General features: G+C 40.0%; 1 long non-coding RNA gene across 2 annotated transcripts; it reads right to left on the bottom strand.

Annotated features, from left to right (window-relative positions):
* Positions 1-245: 245 nt before the first annotated feature.
* On the bottom strand, positions 246-6,285 carry LOC125531092. Of its 2 annotated transcripts, XR_007293102.1 has the most exons (10): positions 6,215-6,285; positions 5,831-5,930; positions 5,102-5,223; positions 2,357-3,475; positions 2,210-2,270; positions 2,006-2,104; positions 1,691-1,892; positions 1,387-1,493; positions 1,025-1,121; positions 246-511 (listed from the first exon to the last, which is right to left on the bottom strand). It is a non-coding gene; the product is annotated as an uncharacterized LOC125531092 (long non-coding RNA). The 2 variants fall into 2 exon arrangements; XR_007293101.1 differs by having other exon boundaries at positions 2,210-3,475.
* Between the last annotated feature and the right edge of the window lie 683 nt (positions 6,286-6,968).

Here is a 6,968-nt window from a genome sequence, read left to right as displayed (position 1 = left end):
CTAGATAGGAAATGCGGCTGGCCGCACCCGGCAGCACCGCTGCCGGGTACAAGTCATATCCAATCGTAATACAGTCATCGAGACATTGCAAATATAAAAAAATAGCATAATATTGCGGCCTGCCACACCCTATCCGGTTCCGTTTTAGCTAATCCGGTAATATACAATAGATATCTTGAGATGTTTAACTATCGAACATATGGTATATATTTATTCAGTCTAACAATCTGACACCTGGTAGTATAACTCAAAAAGCAAAAGATAATATTTACTTACAACAGTAATGGTCCAATGCAAAACATCAAATCTCGTTACAAACCATTGGTGCATTTGTTAAAAATTGTAGCATGAAATACCTAAAGATCAAGGTTCGGTACTATGTACCAAAAGCAGGCCATATAAGTTATTTATTTACACTGCTTTAATACATTGTACTAAACTATGTAGTTAGCTATGAGTAGCTTCTCCAAACACCTTGTCACCTGATTTGCTTGTGTTGCAATGGACGCATCTGTTGAAAGACATCTCGTGTTACCCAAATTATGCATATAGTGTGTGTATGTATAGCAAGAAAACAATTCATGCACTGACACCCTATGAAAGGTTTTGGACAGTGGGTGATAGGTGGTCCTCCTAATCCTTAAAAATGAAGAGAGATAAACTTAAAGCTTGGTGACTGTTTCAGAGGGCATGGTTATGTCCATCCTAACTCATGAGATCTTATGTGTTTTCAAATCACATAAGTTATTACTGGTCCTTTTCGTAACATAGTAAGATAAAAGTAAAAAAGCACAAAGATTATATGAGAAATTCAAATACTTCTAACCAAGTCCACGACCAGTTCAAATGTTTGGCTTATAGAATGATTGGATACTACACCACTGATAGTTTTAATAATAATATATGAGAAATTCAAATGCTTTTGATTGAGTCCACAGTGAGTTCAATGTCTGGCTGACAGGATGATGGGATACTACACTACTTCAAATTCAGACTCAGTAAGACTGCCAATTTACTTACTTACCCTCCCTCCCTCATGATGTGAAGTGTAGCAAAGTTTGGTGAGGTTAGGCCTAAACAGACATAAGAATCCATTGCATGTCGAGAATAAGCATGACGGCCTGCAGAGCGATTGACAAAACTACAATCAAGTGGTGACAAATTTAATAGAAAATTCACATGAGTATGCGCTCATGTATATCTATCATGTATCAAAGTATTTCTTCTTTTCTTATCATAACCAAACAAAAGCTCGAGAAAAAGCAAGGCGGCCAGCTTCATTGAAGCATTCAGATTAACAATAAACCCGGTCATCGTGTAATATTAAAAGAATAAATGGTGGATTCATGTGCGTTAGCAGTTGTGTGCAAGAGAATAATGAAGTACCTTAATCAGGCTTGACAAACACTGAAATCACTCGGGATAAACACCTGCTGGCCCCTCACATGCTCTTCTTGGTCATTATCTTGTTTTATGCGCAAGATTCCTTTGGCCTAAAAATGTAAAACTTAAATCAGAAAATTGATTCAGGCTTTTAAGAATTGATCACCACCAAGTTATACACATTGATCGATGAATACTAAAAAAGAGATCTGGTTTAACACATTGATCGATGAATGCCAAAAAAGAGATTTGATTTACCACATTGATCAAAGAATACTAAAAAGGAGGTCTGATTTAACTCTCATACCTTTAGCTGTGCTCTGGATGAGGTCGGTCGAACAGGAGAATGCGAGCATGGAGGGTGCGTCATGATCATTGAATTTGCAAAGGAAGTAGTCAATAAATGAGCAAGCAGTAATAGCTTGCATCCTCTATTTGAAGGTGCTGAGCACCAAAAGCTCCATCCTTTTTATTGTCCTTCCCTCAAACGCAGAATTTGCCTCAACCATCTTTCAAGCGAAAACCGTCGATTAATTGAGATGAAACTGAAAGAAATACCCTTTCAATGATGCATGTATGTATGCAGAGGTCTGTCATGAGATGAGATGCATCACTCACTGACCTGTAGGTCCACGGGGAGCTGCACATATGTCTCCTCCATCTTTGAAGCGAGAGATAGGCAAGCCACTGCCAAGAGATGTGTCACCCAAGCTTTGCCTTCCTGCCATGAGAAACCAATTCCTCCATGATCCCAACAACTTTATGGGATATTAGCAGGGTTTGCTTCAGTTGCTACTGAGATGATGATGATAATGATAAGACTTACAGGAAGGGGATAGACGGCATATTCAGGGTAAACTTCGTCCTGTTCTATACATCTCCAGCACCTAAAAATTGAAGAAGCTACATATTACAATCTTTTACGGCATCAAGAATATCAAACCCCAAAAAGCCAAGACAAACGTGCACGTACTCAGGTTTTCGCTGATCATATTTAAGATCATGTGAGACGTCTCACCATTAAGCACATAAAGCTTGAGACACGATGAAGTACATTACAAAATAAGACATGAACCATCTAAGCAATGTGATCAGCATAACTATTTCAAAATATAGGAATCTGCTTAAAAAAATTCTAATCTGATTTGGTGGCAACTCATGCTGCAACGATAAGTGCCCATGCATCTCATAAAATATAAAGCTTCTAGTTAATTTATAGGAAAATATGAAGGAAGCAAAGGGAAAAAATGAAGTATACTAAGGGCTGCAACTTAATTTCACACATCGCACAATCAGATATGAACATATATAGTGCCAAGTCAGCTAATTATTCAGTCCAGGGAGGTAAAATTCTTGCTAATTATAAAATTCTGCAACGCACGAGCTGCAAGGAAGTTGCTAAACACAATTAAGCATAGCTAATAGTTGTGTACGAAATGCATTCTAGCACAAAACCTACATAGCCAGTGGTAAAAAATAAACCTCGTGACCAAACTATATGATGTACCATCTCCTCTGCTCTAAAAATATATGGGTGCAGCAAGCACCTAAGTAAGAGATCATATCGGGATCAAATGACCAACAATTAGAAAAACCTACCACATAGCATAGAAAATTATGTGCAGATTTATGGGGTAAATAATATTCACTGATGCTTAAACCAACTAATATATATTCACTCACATGATTAGCACTTCAGTACAGCATCATAATAGCTAGCATGATGCTCACTACAGTAGCATAAAAAGATATTTGTCACAGGTTCATAATAATAATGCCGGAACACATGCAAGTGAATAAAAAATCATCAAAGAATGAGTTTCTTGATCATCGATGAAGAGTTAGAGATGCAGATTCTGAACTTCTTTTAACCAAACATGATTCAATCAAGCTGCCCTTTTACTGGGATGGCAACGTAGATGTTCGTACAAGAATGACCTGAACCTCGGTTCTGGCTGGCTACAGATTTAGTCAATCAAATCGACCCTCCCTCATGAACAACACGCTCGTACTGAGCTGGTGATAGCCCAAGGTGTGCTCGAAGCATGTCAAGAACCGCCATGTGTGGGATCCTAAACACATGATGGGTATCCTGCAAGGACCAAGAGCATAAAACATAAGGCTGCAAGGAACTGCATGAAGCAACTGTAATACAGTATGAGACAGCGAGCAGAGAAGCCATAGCTAAAAAGAAGAAGCCTCAGGCATAAGCCATTATACCGATAATAAATAGACATAAAGAATGACAAAAATATATCCTTGGCTGGTCAGCAAACTGATCGCGATGTGTTGTTACCATGTAATTTATGGAGCTGGCAACCTAACACGGCAGTACCATTTGTGATAATCCATTAAATTAGGGAAAAGCCTAAACTACCGATTCTGGTCAACGAAGCTTGACGTGCACATGTCCACTGGCTTATAATCTGAAATCAGTAATTCAAGAGCGCAAGGACGTGAGATGGTGCTCGCACGTAGCCGAAGTAGAAAATGGACCCAGCATCTTAGAAAAGTGCATAGGACCGAAAATGAGATAACAACTCTGAAGTAATTATAGTGCCTGCCCCATTATAAAGTCAGTTTACGACCACTGCTTAAAGTAGCAGGAAATTAAAAAGCCGTGCGTAGGTGTGGATATCATCAACAGCCCAAGCAAGGCAACAAATATGTGTTATGTAAATAATCAGCCATATCCAAGGCTACCTTCGACAGCAGGTTATAACCAAAATAAGAGATACAAAGAAAGATCCTTTCTTTGGGCCTTACTAAGATTTGAGAACCTTTTCTGCAGGTAAAAAACAATAAAAACACCGTACAGAAAACCCAGTAAGCATAGGCCCCTCTCCACAAGGCAGATTGTAGTATATTGCCTGAATCTAAACATTATTATTTAGCTACCGCTATTATGTATACCCCCTAGATTAGATATGTATTTGTCTGCACAGAGCATTTCCTTTGATTTTAAAAAACCGCTAAGCCACATACGGACTACACTAAAGCAGACCCCTCCCTCACTGCTATGCTTGCGCAACCTGAACTTGTTTACACCACTAAACAGATGGGGCAATCACCTTTAGGACAGATTGTGGATGCTTATTTAAGTGTGTGTCAACAAATTACAATTTCATATGTAGAAGTGGGTCAATTCAAGTTGGTAGCAAGCATTCGCATGGCCAATTAAAAAAGCATAGTTATGTCTAATAGAATCCGGCTTTCATCTCTACCATATGGATCCCACCTCTCTATAGATGAATTAGAGAATTCCCAAAAAAGTATTCATTTCATACTGAATCTATACAACCAAATAATGCAATCAGTTAGAAAGGAAAATCCATCTAAAGATTACAATTAACAGGAAAAGAAAAATTATATAAGATCTACCTAAACCAAAGGCTAAGAATTCCTATCGGAGAGCAGACTAATGATAACAGTGTCACATATGTGCTACCCATGCCAAAAAAGGTATGTGTTTCTACATTAGGATTGCATCCACCAATCATGCAAGCATCACATTGCACTTTTCACAGAGCAAATCAAGCATAAACAAATCATGGCATAGAAATTAGAGCAAACTACAGCGGCGGCGAGGCTGGCGCTAGAGCAGCAAGGCAAGGTTTCTACATTAGGATTGCATCCATCGATCATGCAAGCATCACATTGCATTTTCCACATAGCAAATCAAGCATAAAAAAGCCATGGCATAGAAATTAGAGCAAACCTTAGTGGTGGCGAGGCTGGTGCTAGAGCAGCAAGGCAAGGAAGCCAGGGAGGTGCTTCAACAAGTATTATGCCAGTACATGCGCCGCATAAACCTATGAACAAACCTACCTGCATTCAAAGCTACAGCAAATGCCATACAAATAAATCAGAGGAGCATAGTCTAAAAGGAGGCTAATGGAGCATCAATCATAAACTATTTGAAGCAAAACAATCAATAAATAACTTATTACCAGAAGCAATCTCATCCATATGGTTAATTAATCAGAAGTATCTGAAACTAACTTTCAAATTAGGGATAGAATTCAGCGTATATATGCTCTAGTATTTGTTGGATCCCAAGTAGCCTAGAGCAATTTTATAGCTGAGAGATCTTTAAAGAACTAACACGTCCATATAATTGAGAAAATAAAAATCAAATATCAACAACGCAAGTACATGGACTGAATACTTGCTCAGATTAATATATTCATTCAGACTTGTCACCGAATACCAGACGTTGAACTTGGCGAGCACAGCATATGTTAAGATAGGACAATATGACTAAACACAACAACGGAGCAAGTATCATTCAAGTAAACCAACACGACACACTTCAGTAATTGGGTTCAGGTGTGTGAACTGCGTGCGCGCACAAAGAGAGTGAGTGAACGAGTGTGTGGATGAGTCTCGGAGATAGATAGATAGATAGATAGAGAGAGAGAGAGAGAGAGAGAGATGGGGATCGTACCGGATCCAAATCAATAGGTAGCCAAGCTGCGATAAATTCATCGACGGCGGCTCAGTTCCCGCGCCAGGCCGACCAGATCAGAGAGATCAACGCAAGGCATCTGAGAAGTAAAGGAGCAGAATATATTACTATGCAGCCTCTTTAAAGTTCAGAAGGAGAATCTCAAATAGAGTGACCATTGTAAACGATTTATGCACAAAAATCAATAATGCAGAGGAACATAATGTGTATCTTTGGTGCATTATACTCAAATGGAAATTAATTAATGCCAATGACCATTTTTGAATGCCCAAGAACATTCAGCTATAACACACTCGATTATGCATGTGCAAAACCATGATAGTAACAACAGAAAAAGAATCAACGAAAAGAGAACCCACGTACCAGTTCCAATATTTTTCCTTGAAAACCACATGCCCCATCTTGTTTCCTCCTATAGTACAGAACCCTGACCCTGAAACATACAATAAAAATCAAATATAGTTCAGCCATTATTAGGTCAAAATGCATGCCTCTCCGAGAGAAATAAGTGCACACGACATTTTGGTTGATCAGAAAGTTGGGGAGCACATTAGGTTCACTGAGATAGAAATGAAATTCAAAGGATTTGAAGCTAGTATTTGCCATCGTTCATGTCAGGACCCCGATTCCAAGTCACATCGATCTAGCCGGTAACACCTCATATCACTTTGTGGCCTCACGCACGGTATTCCCACGGGTGTCGCCTTACCATGGCCCGGGACCGTTTGCGCCTTTTGGCTCACGTATATGATAGTGTCGCTAGCATCCATATGACAGAGAATCCGGGCCGACATGGCTAGTCGTGAACCCAAAGTGGCACCAACCTATGGGGACAGGCATACATGAATCACATCGAGCATGTCGGTCAGCAGCGTGTGAATCCGGGCTGTAGCACTGGGCTAACAGGACTCCGGGAACCCGGGCTGTAGCAGGCTAGGCAGGACTCCGGATGTCACTGCGTGACATTTCCCCAAAGGGACAGACACAGGAACGAAGTGGAACACATGCCGGCCAGTCAAGTGCCTTGAGCACTAGTGCTGGGCTAGCAGGACTCCGGTGAACCGGGCTGTAGCGGACTACTTTGGCTCATGGAAGCACTAGACTACATTTCCCCATA

Source organism: Triticum urartu, unplaced genomic scaffold (assembly GCF_003073215.2).
Source record: "Triticum urartu cultivar G1812 unplaced genomic scaffold, Tu2.1 TuUngrouped_contig_6792, whole genome shotgun sequence".
NCBI classification, from domain to species: Eukaryota; Viridiplantae; Streptophyta; class Magnoliopsida; order Poales; family Poaceae; genus Triticum; species Triticum urartu.
The sequence above is the reverse complement of the archived record's forward strand: the minus strand, read 5'-3'. Positions and strand labels throughout refer to the sequence as shown.